Source organism: Hippopotamus amphibius, chromosome 7 (assembly GCF_030028045.1).
Source record: "Hippopotamus amphibius kiboko isolate mHipAmp2 chromosome 7, mHipAmp2.hap2, whole genome shotgun sequence".
In the NCBI taxonomy this organism is placed as follows: Eukaryota; Metazoa; Chordata; class Mammalia; order Artiodactyla; family Hippopotamidae; genus Hippopotamus; species Hippopotamus amphibius.
The window spans coordinates 58689221-58706031 of NC_080192.1; positions in this window are offsets into that span (position 1 = coordinate 58689221).

Sequence of the window (16811 nt, forward strand, 5' to 3'; positions counted from 1 at the left end):
GTGTGGGGCCTGGGGAGGTTAGGTCACCCAGGTGAACGTGGACACCTGACATGAGGGTGTGGTGTCTGGGGAGGTAGGGTCACCTTGGTGAGTGTGGACTTGTGAACCCAGGGTTCAGGGTCTGGGGAGGTGGAGTCACCCTGTTGAGTGTGGACACATGACACCAGGGGTCACCCTGGGGAGTGTGGATGTGTGACACCTGGTGTGAGTTCTGGGTAGATGGGGTCATCCCCATGAGTGTGGACTTGTGAACCCAAGGTGTGGGGTGTGATGAATTGGGGTCACTCTGGTGAGTATGAACATGTGACCCTTGGGTGCTGGATCTGGGTAGGTGGGGTCACCATGGTGACTGTGGAGGTGTGACCCCAGGGTGTGTGGTCTGGGGTGGTGGGTTCACCCTGGTAAGTGTGGAGGTGTGACCTCTGTTGTGGGGCTTGGGTAGGTATGGTCCCCCTGCTGAATGTGGACATGTGACACTGAGTGCAGGGTCTGGGGAGGTGGGGTCAGTCTGGTGAGTGTGTATGTGTCACCCCTAGATGTGGGGTCACATGGGCGAGTGTGGATGTGTGACCCTCAGGGACTGGTTCTGGGTAGGTGGGGTGACCCTGGGGAGTATGGATGTGTGAGACAAGGGTGTGTGGTCTGGTGTAGTGGGATCTTCCTGGTGAGTGTGGCCATGTGACCCCTGGTGTGGGGTCTGGGGTGGTGGGGTCACTCTTGTGAGTGTGGACTTGTGATTCCATGTTGTGGGATCTCAGGAGGTTGAGTCACCTCAGTGTGTGTGGACATGTGACCCCAGGATGTGTGATCTGAGGAGCTGGTGTCACCCTGGTGAGTGTGGATGTGTGACCCCAAGTGTGCAGTCTGAGGTGGTGGGGTCACCCTGGTGAGTGTGGACTTTTGACCCCTAGTGTGGGATCTGTGTAAGTGGGGTCATGCTGCTGATTGTGGATGTGTGACCCCAGGGTGTGTGGTCTGGGGTAGTGGAGTCACCCTGGTGAGTGTGGACATGTGATCCAAGGGTGTTGATGATCTAGGGAGTTGGGGTCAGCCTGGAGAATGTGGACATGTGACTCAGGTATAGGGTCTGGGGAGGGGGTGTCATCCTGGTGACTGTGGAGGTGTGACTCCAGGGTATGGAGGGTCTCAGGATGTGAGGTCACCCTGGTGAGTGGTGACATGTGACACCTGAGTGTGGGGTTTATGGATGTGGGTTCACCCTGGTGAGTGTGGACCTTTGACCACAGGGTGCATGGACTAGGGAGGTGAGTTCATACTGGTGAGTGGGACCTGTGACCTCAGGTGCTGAGTGGGGTGGTTGGATCACCATGGTGAGTGTGGCTGTGTGTCTCCAGGTGCCAGGTCTGGAGAGGTTTGGTCACCATACTGTGTCTGGATGTGTGACCCCTGGTGTGGTGTTTGGGGAGGTGGGGTAACCTGGTGAGTGTGGATGTGTGACCCCAGGGTGTGGCATCTGGGGAGTTCAGGTTACCCTTGTGAGTGTGGATGTGTGAATCAGGGTGTTGGGTCTGGGAAGTTGGGGGACACTTTTGAGTGTGGATGTGTGATTCCAGGTGCAGTGTCTGGATGGTGGGATAACCCTGGTGAGTGTGGATGTGTGACAAGAGCATGTGGGGTCTGTGCAGGTGGGTTCATGCTTGTGAGTGTGGACGTGTGACCCCAGAGTGTGGTGTCTGGTTAGGTGGGGTCACGCTGGTGAGTGTGGATGTGTGCCCCCAGGGTGTGGGATCTGGGTAGATGGGGTCACCATGGTGAGTGTGGATCTGTGACACCAGGGTGTGGAGGGTTTGAGGAAGTGGGGTAACCTTGGTGAGTGTGGACATGTTACCACAGGCTATGGAAGGCTGGGGGAGGTTGGGTAACACTGGTGAGTGTGGACATGTGACCCCAGGTGCAGGTTCTGGGAGGGTTACATCACCCTGGTGAGTGTGGATGTGTGACCACAGGTGTAGGGGCTGGGGTGGTTGGGTCAATCTGGTTAGTCTGGACGTGTTACCCAAGAATGTGGAGTGTTGGATTAGCTTAGGTAACACTGGTGAGTGTGGACGTGTGATCCCAGATGTGGGGGATGGGGAGACAGCATCACACTGTTCTATGTGGATGTGTGTCCAGATGTGTGGGGTCTGGAGAGGTGGGGTCACCCTTGTGGGTGTGGACATGTGACACCAGGGTGTGGAGGGTCTGGGGAGGTGGAGTCACTCTGGTGAGTACTGACGTGTGATGCCTGGGCGTGGGTTGTGGGCAGGTGGGCTCACCCTGATGACTGTAGAACTGTGACCCCAGGCTGCAGGGACTAGGGAGGTGGGTTCACCCTGCTGAGTGTGGACGTGTGACCTCAGGTGTGGGATCTGAGGACTTTGGGTTACCATGCTCAGTGTGGATGTGAGACCCAATGGTGTAGGCTCTGGGAACTGGGGTGACCCTGGTGAGTGTAGAAGTGTGGCCCAAGGTGCAGGGCCAGGGGAGGTGTGTTCATCCTGGTATGTGTGGACATGAGATGCCAGATGCAGTGTCAGGGGAGGTGGACTCACCCTGGGAAGTGTGGAGGTGTGACTCCAGGTCTGGGGAGGTGAGGTCATCCTGGTGAGTGTGAATGTGTCATGCCAGGTTCGGTTCTGGGGAGGTAAGGTCATCTTAGTGAGTGTGGATGTTTTACCCCAGGTGTGGGTTCGGCAAAGGTGGAGTCACTGTGCTGAGTCCAGATGTGTGATAACAGAGTGTGGGGTCTGGATAGTTGGCATCACCCTGGTGAGTGTGGACGTGTGACCCTAAGTTGTGGCATCTGTGGAGGTGAGGTCAACCTGGTGAGTGTGGAGTTCTGTTCCCGCAGGTTTATTGAGGCATAATTGACAAGTAAAAATCGTATATACTTGAGGTGTACAATGTGATGTTTTGATATACATATACGTTATTAAGTGATTATTACAATCAAGCTAATTAACATAACCATCATTTCACATAATCCTCTTTTGGGGGGTGAACAATTAAATTCTACTCTCTTAGCAAATTTCAAGTATACAATACAGTATTATTAATTATAGTCATCATGCTTCACATTAGATTCCCAGACTTTATTCATGCTGCATAAAACTTCATACCCTTTGATCAACATCTCTCGATTAACCCCAGCTCCCAGGCCCTGGTAAGCACCATTCTAGTTCTGCTTCTATGAGTTCAACTTTTTCATTTTCCACATATAAGTGATACCATGTAGTATTTGTTTTTCTCTGTCTGGCTAATTTCACTTAGCATAATGTCCTCCAGTTTTATCCATGTTGTTGCAAATGACATGATTTTCTTTTTTTTTAATTGAAATATAGGTTATTTATAATAAAGTGTTTGTTTTGGGTGTATGGAAAAGTGATTCAGTTATAAATATGGATTTTTTTTTTAGATTATTTTCCTTTATAAGTTACTACAAGATTGAATATATCTCCCTTTGCTATACAGTAGGTTCTTGTTGGTTACCTATTTTATACATAGTGGTGTATCTATTAATCCCAAACTCCTAGTTTATTCCTCCTTCCCCATCCCTCTCCCCTTTGGTAACCATAATTTTGTTTTCTATGTCTGTGAGTCTGTGTTTTGTAAATAGATTCATTTTTATTATTTTTAGATGCCACATATAAGTAATATCATATAATATTTGTATTTGTCTGACTTACTCCACTTAGTATGATATTCTCTAGATCCATCCATGTTGCTGCAAATGGCAGTATTTTATTATTTTTTATGACTGAATAGTATTCTATTTTATACCACATCTTCTTTATCCATTTATCTGTCGATGGACACTTAGGGTGCTTCCATGTCTTGGCTATTGTAAAGAGTGTTGCAATGAACATTGGGGGTGTATGCATATTTTTGAATTAGAGTTTTCTTTGGATATATGTACAGGTTTGGGATTGCCAGATTATACAGTAACTCCTTTTTTTTAAAGGAATCTCCATACCATTCTCCATAGATGCTGCACTAGTTTACATTCCCACGAACAGTGTAGGAGAGTCTCCTTTTCTCCACACCCTCTCCAGCATTTATTATTTGTAGACTTTTTGTTGATAGCCATTCTGACTAGTGTAAATCTTATTTTTAAAGACTGAAAAATATTACATACATACACTATGTTGTAGTGTAAACATAAGTTCTATATGCACTGGGAAACAAAAATATTCTTGTGGCTTACTTCACTGCAATATTCACTTTATTGCCATCGTCCAGAACTGAATCTGAAGTATTTCCAAAGTGTACCTGTAAATATAGCACATTTTCCTTATCCATTCATTCATCAACAGATGCTAAGTTATATCTTGGTTATTGCGGGTAGTGCTTCAGTCTTTATGGAGGTGCAGCTATCTCTTTGAGATAGTGATTCCATTTCCTTTGAATATATAATCATAAATGGGATTGCTGGATCATATAATAGTTCTATTTTTAATTTTTTTGAAAACTCTCCATACTATTTTTCATATTGGCTGTAACCATTTTCATTCCTATCAACAATGTACGATGGTTCCCTTTTCTCTACATTCTCAGTGACACTTGTTATCTTTGATTGAAGTATTAAAGTGGTAGAAATGTAGATTGCTCTGTTCCGTTCCAGACTCACTAAATTGAGGTCTCTTGGGAGTGGGGCTCAGAGGTGTGTGTGTGTGTGTGTGTGTGTGTGTGTGTGTGTGTGTTCTGCATGTGAGATCTATTTTCTCTAAAGTTATAAGGTCAATCATTGAAACCATTTATTTCACCATTATACTTTTAGGATTATCCTTTCAATTTCAGCTTTCAAAGTTAAACATGATACATAAATCAGTACTATTCAGAGTTGAACAGATAAGCAATAAGTAGTCTCAGAGGGGCCCACAGCTTTGAATTTTAATCCTGTGAATAAACAAATCAGTGGGTTTGACCTCCAGAGGCCATAAACTGAGGAACACACAAAAAAACATAATGCCCTCTATGTAATGTGACACACAAGTGGGTTGTGACAGATATATGTGACAATCAAATGGTGGTTGTGACAGATGAGAAGTTATACTCACACACAGGTTGTTACAGTAGGGAGGGGACTCTCTCCCACCAGCTGTGACAGGAGATAGGGACACACCCCCAGATACCCTGGTGACTATGGCATATGTGATGTGACCCTCACACACAGTTTGTGACAGATGTGAGGTGACACATACATGGGTTGTGACAGATGTAATGTGACACTCACATGAAGGTTGTGACAGATGTGATGTGACACTCATGTGGGTTGTTACATTTGTGAGGTGACAAACATACACAGTGTGTGAGGTGACAAACACAGGCAGGGTGTGACAAACACACACAGGTGACACAAAATGGGTTGTGACAGACATAAGGTGACACTCACATGCCATTTGTGGCAGATGTGAGGTGACAATCACACATGGGGTGTGACAGAGATTAGGTGGCCCACACTTGGCTCAAGACAGATGTGAGGTGACACTCACAAGTGTTTTGTGACAGATGTAAAGTGACAATCACATACAGGGTGTAAGTGATGTAAGGTGACATGTGTGGGTTGTGACAGATGAGAGGTAACACACACAGGATGTGACAGATGTGAGGTGACACTCACATCTGGGTTGTGACAGATATGATGTGACACTCACATGCAGGTTGTGACAGATGTCAGTTAACAATCACATGTGGGGTGTGAGAGATGTGAGGTGACACACATCTGGGTTGTGACAGATGTTAGGTGACACATGCTGGGTGTGACATATGTGATGTGACACTTACATGTGGTTTGTGACAGATGTGAAGTGACACTCATACATGGATTGTGACAAATGTGAGGTGACACTCAGACACCACTTGTGACAGCAGGGAGGGGACACGCTATTGCAGGCTGAAACAGGAGGTGAGGACAGGCCCTTGCATCACTTGATGGGAGATGAGTCCTTGAACTGGGACTGTGACATATGTGAGGAGACACAAGTTTTGACAGCAGAAAGGGGATGATCTTGGGTAGGATGTGACAGGAGATGGGGATGCACTGTCATGGGTCCTTATGGAAGTTGGGGACATCAGGTGGGGAGTGTGATATATGTTAGGTAACACACAGAGTTTATGACAGACGTGATGTGACACACACGTGGGTTTTGACAGATATGAGGTTACACTCACACGCAGGTTGTTACAGCAGGGAGGGTATGTTCTCCCCCAGGCTGTGACAGGAGTTTGGGATGTACCATTGCATGTCCTGTTGGGAAGTAGGGACTTTGGAAGGTGACTGTGACATATGAGAGGAGACATTCACATGCAGGTTGTGATATCAGGAAGGAATGTCTCCCTCCATTTGTGACAGGAGGTGCTGACATGATGCTGTGTTTCCTGACAGGAGGTGGGGCCCTGGACAGGGTCTGTGACATATGTGTGGTGACACTCAGAGGCAGATTGTCACAGGTGGGAGAGGACACTCTCCTGTGGGCTATGACAGGAGAGGTGGAGGGTAGCTGCATTTCCTGACACTAGATGGGATGGGCTGTGACAGATATTAGTTGACACTCACATGCAGGTTTTAAGCAGGGAGGAAATGCACTCCTACGGACTGTGACAAGAGGTGGGGACAAGATACCATGTGTTCTGATGTGAGGTGGGGATCTCTGACGTGGAGCATGACAATGTGAGGTAACACTCACATGTAGTATGTGACAGATGTGAGGTGGCACCCACATGCGAGTTTTGACAGTTGTGATGTAATACACATGGGATGTGACAGCAGGGAGGGGATATTCTCTAGCAGGCTGTGACAGGAGGTGGGGATGCACTGCCATGTCTCTTGATGAGAGGTGGTGCCTCAGACTGGGACAGTGACATATGTCCCGCTCATACATGGGTTGTGACAGATGTGAGTTGACACTCACAAATGGGTTGTGACAGCAGGGAGGGGAAGCTCTTCCACTGGCTATGAGAGGAGTTGGGGACACTCTACTATGTATTCTAACAGGAGGTGGGAATATCATATAGGGACAGTGACATATGTGAAGTGACACTGATGCACATATCACCAATGTGAGGTGACACTCACATATGTTTTGTGACAGATGTGAGGTAACAATCACACATGGGTTGTGATAGCAGTGAGGGGATGCTCTCTTGAGGGCTGTGACAGGAGGTAGGGACATGCCAATGCAAGTTCTGACCTGAGCTGGGGATTTTGGACAGGGACTGTGATATATGTGACATGGTGCTCATGGGAAGACTGTGACAGATATGAAGTGACACTCACATGCAGTTGTCACAGATATAAGATTACCCTCACACATGGGTTGTGACAGCTGGGAGGGGATGATCTCCCATGGGCTGTGGCAGGAGTTGTGGACACATGTCTGCATGTTCTGAGAATTGGGGACATTGGATGAGGAATTTAATATTTGTGAGGTGACACTCACACATGGGTGGTGTCAGATGTGAGTGAAGTACACTCACACGCAGGTTGTGACACATGTGAGGTAACACTCACATGCGGGTTCTGAAAACTGTGTGGTGACACTCACATGTGGGTTGTGACAGCAGGAAGGGGAGGCCCTCTTGTGAGCTGTGACAGGAGGTGGGGATGAGCCACCACATGTTTTGATGTGAGGGGGGACCTCTGAAGTGGACTGTTACATATGTGAGGTGACATTCACAGGTGGGTTGTGACAGATGTGAGGTGATGCTCACATGAAGGTTGTGAAATCACAGAGAGGATGGTGTCCCATGAGCTGTGACAGGAGGTTTGGTGGTGTGGCCACATGTCCTGACAGGAGATGGATACCATGGAAGGGTACCATGACAGATGTAGAGGTGACATCCACAGGTGGGGGTTGTGACAGATGTGAGATGACAATCACAAGTGGGTTGTGACAGCAGGGAGGGGACACTCTCTTGCAGGGTGTGGCAGTTGTTAGGTATGTGCCCCACATCTCCTGATGGGATGTGGGGCCTTGGATGGGGACTGTGACATATATGAGGTGACATTCACATGCAGGTTTGACAGATGTGATGTGACAAACACAAGTGGGTTGTGACAGATATGAGATTATTCTCACATGTGGGTTGTGTGCAGAGATGGCACACTCTCCCCTGGGCTGTGACAGGATGTGGGGATACACCACCATGTGTTCTGTGGGAGGTAGGGACCTTGGATGGTGACTGTGACATATGTGAGGAGACACATACACGGGTTGTGGTAGATGTGAAGTGACATTCACATGCGGCTTGTGATATCAGGGAGGAATGATCTGCCATTTGTGACAGGAGGTGGAGACATGCTGCTGGGAACCTGAGATGTTGTCTGTGACATATGTGAAATGACACTCACTTGCAGTTTTTGACAGAATTGAGTTGACATTCAAACATTTTTGTGATAGAAATGAGGTGATACACATGCAGCTTGTGACAGATATGAGGTGACAGTCACAGGACAGTTGTGACAGCAGGGAGGGGACACTACATTGCAGGTTGAGACAGGAGGTGGGGACACTCCCCTGAATCTCTTGACAGGAGATGAGGCCTCAGACTGGAACTGTGACATATGTGAGGTGACACTCAAAATGGAGTGTGAAGATGGAAGGTAACACTCAAAAACAGGTTGTAACAGATGTGAGGTGACACACACAGGTTGTGACAGACATGAGGTGACACAAATACTGGTTGTGACAGCAGGGAGGGGAGGCTAACTTGTGGGTTGAGACAGGAGGTGGAGACACACCCCTGCATCTCTTGATGGGAGCTGGGGCCTGAGACTGGAACAGTGACAGATGTGAGGTGACACTCACACATGGTTTGTGACAGCAGGAAGGGGACACTCCCATGGGCTGTGACAGGAGATGGAGATGCTTTACCATGCATACTGATGGGAGTTGGTGATATCGGTAGGGAACTATGACATATATGAGGTGACACACGTGGGTTGTGACAAATGTGCTGTGACAATAACAAGCAGGTTGTGACAGATGTGAGGTGACACATGTAGTTTGTGACAGTCATGAGGTGACACATGCTAGTTGTGACAGCAAGAACATGAAGCTCTCTTCTGGGCTGAGATGGAGGTGGGGATGTGCCGCTGTGTTTCTTTTTTTTATTTTTATTTTTTTATATTTTTTGGGGGGGTACACCAGGCTCAATCATCTGTTTTTATACACATATCCCCGTATGCCCTCCCTTCCTTGACTCCCCCCCCTCGAGTCCCCCCCACCCTCCCTGCCCCAGTCCTCTAAGGCATCTTCCATCCTCGAGTTGGACTCCCTTTGTTATACAACAACTTTCCACTGACTATTTTACAGTTGGTAGTATATATATGTCTGTGCTACTCTCTCGCTTCATCTCAGTTTCCCCTTAACCCCCCACCCCCTCCCATACCTCGAGTTCTCCAGTCCATTCTCTGTATCTGCATCCTTGTTCTTGTCACTGAGTTCATCAGTACCATTGTTAGATTCTGTATATGTGAGTTAGCATACAATATTTGTCCTTCTCTTTCTGGCTTACTTCACTCTGTATGACAGATTGTAGTTCTATCCACCTCATTACATATAGCTCCATCTCATTCCTTTTTATAGATGAGTAATATTCCATTGTATATATATGCCACATCTTCTGTATCCATTCATTTGTTAATGGGCATTTCAGTTGCTTCCATGTCCTGGCTATTGTAAATAGTGCTGCAATAAAAATTATGGTACACGTTTCTTTTGGGATTATGGTTTTCTTTGGGTATACGCCCAGTAGTGGGATTATTGGATCATATGGTAGTTCTATTTGTAGTTTTTTAAGAAACCTCCAAATTGTTTTCCATAGTGGCTGTACCAATTTACAGTCCCACCGACAGTGCAGGAGAGTTCCCTTTTCTCCACACCCTCTCCAACATTTGTGGTTTCCAGATTTTGTGATGATGGCCATTCTGATTGGTGTGAGGTGATACCTCATTGTGGCTTTGACTTGCATTTCTCTGATGATTAGTGATGTTGAGCATCTTTTCATGTGTGTGTTGGCCATCTGTAGGTCTTCTTTGGAGAATGTCTGTTTAGGTCGTCTGCCCATTTGTGGATTGGGTTCTTTGCTTTTTTGGTATTAAGCTGCATGAGCTGCTTGTATATTTTGGAGGTTAATCCTTTGTCCGTTGTTTCATAGGCTATTATTTGTTCCCATTCTGAGGGTTGCCTTTTAGTCTTGTTTATGGTTTCTTTCACTATGCAAAAGCTTTTAAGTTTCATGAGGTCCCATTTGTTTATTCTTGATTTTATTTCCATGATTGTAGGAGGTGGGTCAAAAAGGATCTTGCTTTGATGTATGTCATAGAGTGTTCTGCCTATGTTTTCCTCTAGGAGTTTTATAGTGTCTGGCCTTACATGTAGGTCTTTAATCCATTTGGAGTTTATTTTTGTGGATGGTGTTAGGAAGTGTTCTAATTTCATTCTTTTCCCTGTTGTTGTCCAATTTTCCCAGCACCACTTATTGAAGAGGCTGTCTTTTTTTCCATTGTATATTTGTGCCTCCTTTGTCAAAGATAAGGTGCCCATATGAGTTTGGGCTTACTTCTGAGTTCTCTATTCTATTCCATTGATCTACCTTTCTATTTTTATGCCAGTACCATACTGTCTTGATCACTATGGCCTTGTAGTATAGTTTGAAGTCAGGAAGCTTAATTCCACCAACTCCATTTTTCCTTCTCAAGATTGCTTTGGCTATTCGGGGTCTTTTGCGTTTCCATACAAATCGTAAGATTTCTTGCTCTAGTTCTGTGAAAAAGGCCATTGGTAATTTGATCGGGATTGCATTGAATCTGTAAATTGCTTTGGGTAGTACAGACATTTTCACGATGTTGATTCTTCCAATCCAGGAACATGGTATGTCCCTCCATCTGTTTGTGTCGTCTTCGATTTCTTTCATCAATGTCTTAAAGTTTTCTGCATACAGATTTTTTGCCTCCTTAGGCAGGTTTATTCCCAGATATTTTATTCTTTTGGTTACAATGGTGAATGGGAGAGTTTCCTTAATTTCTCTTTCTGCTCTTCCATTGTTAGTGTATAGGAATGCAAGAGATTTCTGTGCATTCATTTTGTATCCTGCTACTTGACTAAACTCAGCAATTAGTGCTAGCAGTTTTCTGGTAGAGTCTTTAGGGTTTTCTATATATAATATCATGTCATCTGCAAAGAAGGACAATTTTACTTCTTTTCCAATTTGGATTCCTTTTATTTCTTTTTCTTCTCTGATTGCTGTGGCTAACACTTCCAAAACTATGTGGAATAATAGTGGTGAGAGTGGACACCCTTGTCTTGTTCTGTTCTTGGAATTCTTCCAGTTTTTCCCCATTGAGAATGATGTTGGCTTTTGGTTTTTCATATATGGCTTTTATTATGTTGAGATAGTTTCCTTCTATGCCCATTTTCTGGAGAGCTTTTATCATAAATGGATGTTGAACTTTGTCAAAAGCTTTTTCTGCATCTATTGAAATGATCATATGGTTTTTATCCTTCAATTTGTTGATATGATGCATCACGTTGACTGATTTGTGTATATTGAAGAATCCTTGCATCCCAGGGATAAACCCCATTTGATCATGGTGTATGATTTTTTTAATGTGCTGTTGGAGTCTGTTAGCTAGTATTTTGTTGAGGATTTTTGCATCTATATTCATCAGTGATATTGGTCTGTAGTTTTCTTTTTTTGTGACATCTTTGCCTGGTTTTGGTATCGGGGTGATGGTAGCCTCATAGAATGAGTTTGGGAGTGTTCCGCCTTCTGCAATATTTTGGAAGAGTTTGAGAAGGATAGGTGTTAACTCTTCTCAAAATGTTTGATAGAATTCGCCCGTGGACCCATCTGGTCCTGGGCTTTTGTGTGTTGGGAGATTTTTAATCACTGCCTCAATTTCCGTACTTGTGATTGGTCTGTTCATGGTTTCTATTTCTTCCTGGTTCAGTCTTGGAAGATTGTATTTTTCTAAGAATTTATCCATTTCTTCCAGGTTATCCAATTGATTGGCATATAGTTGCTTGTAGTAGTCTCTCATGATCTTTTGTATTTCTGAGGTGTCCGTTGTGACTTCTCCTTTTTCATTTCTAATTCTGTTGATTTCCATCTTCTCCCTTTTTCTCTTGATGAGTCTGGCTAATGGTTTATCAATTTTGTTAATCTTCTCAAAGAACCAGACTTGCCCCTGTGTTTCTTAATGATAGTTGGAGCCTCAGACTGGGACTGGGACACATGTGAGGTGACACACTGGGGTGTGACAGATGGAAGGTGACACACACACTTTGTGATAGACATGAGGAGACACACGTGGGTTCTGGCAGATGTGAAGTGACACACATGGGTTATGAAAGATGTGAAGTGACACTCACATATGGGTTGTGACAGATGTGCGATTTCACTCACATGTGGTTTGTTACAGCATGGAGGGGATGCTCTCTCCCAGGCAGTGAGAGGAGGGGCGGACCCACCGCCTGTGTACTGATGGGAGGGGGACCTCGGATGGGGACTGTGAGATACATGAGCAGACACTCAAAAGTGGGTTGGACATTTGTTACATTACCCTCACACATAGGATTGTGACAGCAGGGGACGCTCTCCCACAGGCTGTAAACAGGAGGTGGGGACACATTGCCATATCTGCTGATGGTAGGTGGGGACCTCAGATGGAAACTGTGATATATTTCAAGTGACACTCACATGCAGGTTGTGACAGACATGAGGTGAGTGTCACATGAGGGTTTTGATAGCAGGGAGGGGACGCTTTTTCGTGGGCTGTGACAGGAGGGGTGATGCATTGCCATATGTCCTCACGAGAGGTGGGAACACTCAGAAGTGTGCTGTGACAGATGTGAGGTGACCCTCATACGTGGTTTGTGAGAGCAGGGAAAAGATGCTCTCTGGGTGGCTGTGACAGGAGTTGGGGATGCTACATGGCATATCCTGATGGGAGGTTGGATACTCAGATGGGTGCTGTGACAGCTGTGACGTGTCACTCACACATGGGTTGTGACAACAGGGAGGAGACGCCCTCCCATTGGCCTTGACAGGAGTTGGTGACACGTCACAGCATATCCTAACAGGTGGTGGGGTCCTCGAGCAAGGACTGTGACATATGTGAGGTGACACATGCAGTTAGTGACAGGCATGAGGGAACCCTCACTCATGGGTTGTGACACCAGGGAGGGGATGCTCTCCCATGGCTGTGACAGGAGGTTAGGGTGCTTCACCGCATGTCCTGACAGGCAGTGGGGAGCTTGGATGGGGCTGTGACAGATGTGATGTGTCACTCACAATGCAGTTTGTAACAGATGTGAGGTGACACACACTCCGATTCTGGCATATGTGAGGTGACACTCATATGTGGATTGTGAAAGCATGAGGGATGATCTCCCACAGGTTGTAACAGGAGGTGGGGACGAGCTGCCATGTGTCCTGATGGGAAGTGGGGCACTCATATGGGGGCTGTGACAGATATGAGTTGACACTCACTGGTGAGTTGTAACAAATATGAGGTGACACTCACATGTGTGTTGTGATAGCAGGGTGGAGACACTCTCGTGGGCTTTGAAGTAAATGTGGATGTGCCACCTCATATGCTGATGGGAGAGGGGAACTCGGATGGCGACTGTTACATATGTGAAGTGACATCCACATGTGGGTTGTAACAGATGTGAGGTAACACAGGTTTTTTGTGAAAGCATGGTGGAACACTCTCCCATGGGCTGTGACAGGAGGTGGAGACAATGGTCACTTGTCCTGATGGGAGGTAGGGAACTTGGATGGGGACTGTGACATATGTGAGATGACACACACACAGGTTATGACAGATGTGATGTGACACTCATACACATGTTGTGACAGATGTGAGGAGACCCTTACATGCATATTGTGACAGTAGGGATGGGACACTCTCCTGTGGGCTGTGACAGGAGTTCAGGGTGTTTTTTCATGTATCCTTATGGGTGGTGGGGACCTTGGATGGGAGCTGTGACAGATGTAAGGTGACACACACAGAGTTTGTGACAGATGTGAGGTGACACACCCAGATTGTGAAAGATGTAAGGTTACACTGCCACATGTGTTGTGACAGCAGGGAGGAGATGCTCTCCCATGGGCTGTGACAGGATTTGGGGACACTTCACTATGTGTTTTGATGGGTGGTTGGGACCTTGGATGAGGTCTGTGACAGAAGCGAGGTGACACACACACAGGTTGTGACAGATATGAAATGACTCTCATATGAGGGTTGTGAAAGCATGGAGGGGATATTCTTGCATGGATTGTGACAGGAGGTGGGGATGTGCAGCTGCGTGTCCTGATGAGAGGTGAGGTCCTCAGATGGGGACTGTGACATAGGTGAGAGTCACACATGGGCTGTGACAGCAGGAAAGGGATGCTTTCCAATGAGCTGAGACAGGATGTGGGGAGGCACCACTGTGTGTCCTCAGGGGAGGTGGGGACATGCGGTCATGGGCTGTGATTGATGTGAGGTGACACTCACACTCAGGTTGTGACAGCAAGGAGGGGATGTTCTCCCGAGGGCTGTGAACAGGAAATGGGGACACATCACCATCTGTCCTGATGGTGGTGGGGATGTCAGACAGGGACTGTGACATATTTGAGGTGACACTCACACGCAGGTTGTGACAGAAGTAAGATAACACACCTGAGGTTTGAGAAAGCACTGAAGGGATGGCTTCTGTGTGTTGTGACAGGAGGTTGGGACACACCACTGTGTTTCCTGAAGGGAGGTTTGGTCCTTGGACGGAGACTGTGACATAAGTGAAGTGAAACTGTGATGCGGGTTGTTACATGTGAGGTGACATACATGCGGGTTGTGACATGTGATTTGACACTCATTTGTTGTGAAAGCATGGAGAGGATGCTCTCCAGAGGGCTGTGACAGGAGGTGGAGATGCACCTCTGCATGTCCTAATGGGCATTGAAGTACTCAGACGGGGACTGTGACATATGTGAAATGAAACTCCCACACGGTTGTGACAGATGTGAGCTGACACTTACACATGGGTTGTGACAGCAGGGAGAGGATGCTTTCACTCAGGCTATGACAGGAGGTGAGGATGAAATGCACGTGTCCTGCTGGGAGGTGGGAACCTCAGATCAGTAGTGTGACATATGAGAGGTAAGACTCACACGTGGGTAGTGGTAGATGAGAGGTGACAGTCACACGTGGGTTATGACAGATGTGATATAACACAAACCGGGTTGTGACAGAAGGGAGGTGATGCACTCCCATGAGTCTGACAGGAGGTGGGGATGTGCAGCTGTGTGTCCTGACGGGAGGTGTGGACCTTAAATAAGGACTGTTACATATGAGGTGAGGTGACAGTCACATGTGGGATATGACAGATGTGAGGTGACACAAGCAGTTGTGACAGCAGGGAGGGCACACTCTCCCATTGGCTGTTACAGGAGGTGTGGATGTGCTGTCCTGTATCCTGGCACGAGTTATGGACATCAGATGGGGGCTGTTGCAGATGTCAGATGATGCTCACACATAGGTTTTACAGCAGGAAGGAGACACTGTCCTGTGGGCTGTGAAAGGAGGTGGGGATGCACCACTGCATGTTCTGACACTAGGTGGTGATCTTGGATGGGGACTGTGACAGCTGTGAGGTGATACTCACACAAAGGTACAGACAGCAGGGAGGGGATACTCTCTCAGTGGCTGTTACAGGAAGGAGGGACATGTTGCTGCTTGCCCTGATATAAAGTGGGCACCTTGGATAGGACCTGTGATGGATATGAGGTGACACTCACACATGGGTTGTGACAGTTGTGAGGTGAGACTTACATGTGGGTTGTGACAGCAGGGTGGGGATGCTTTCCCATGGCATGTAGACAGGAGGGAAGCTCTGCTGCATGTCCTTATGGAGGTGGGGACCTCAGACTGGGACTGGGACATATGTGAGATGACACACATGCTTTGTGACAGATGTGAAGTGACAGTCATACACTAGTTGTGAAAGACTTGAGGTGACAGTTGCACATGAATTGTGACATCAGGGAGGTGATGTTCTCCCAAGGGCTGTGAATAAAAGTTGTGATGCACCACTATTTCTTCTTACGGGAGGTGGGGACACTTGGATGTGGGTTGTGATTGATGTGAGGTGACACTCACATGCAGGTTGTGAAGTGTTACTGAGTCCAAGCTCACTATGCTTGCCACACAATAGGCCAATGAATCAGAAATGATGTTGAGGCAAGGAATATGACTTTATTCAAAAAGCCTGAAGACCGAGAAGATGGCAGACTAGTGTCTCCAAAAAACCATCTTACCAGGGTCTGGATGCCAGTTTGTTTTATAGAAACAGAGAGTGAGAGGCTGTTAGGAAGTGAAGTAAAAGGGTAGAATAGATAGGGAGAGGCTGTGAGGAAGTAAAGTGAAAAGGCCATCAGTCTTGCAAAACATCTCCAGGAATGACCGGCCTTGGTGAGGGGATATGTTAATTTCAGCCATTCACACAGGTGGGCAGGGTAAAGTGTCTGCCTGTGAGCTGAACAGAGGCACTTTAACATTCAGGCAGAGGGGCAGTGTTCCCTGAGGCAGGCCATCATGTATGATTATAATAACAAAAGCAACAAAAAGCTAAAGTCAAAGAAACAAATCTAACATGGAGTCCAATTTAGCTCTTCCTGGTTACAATTCCCCACTGTGAATGTCCACTCTACAATCTTGTAGAAAAAGGGGTGGAAACGTTCTAACTGCTCTGTCAGATGGATTTTCTGGGAGTGTCCACCATCAGTGTCAGTGCTCCAAGTGTTGAGATTTGTTCTACTTTGGA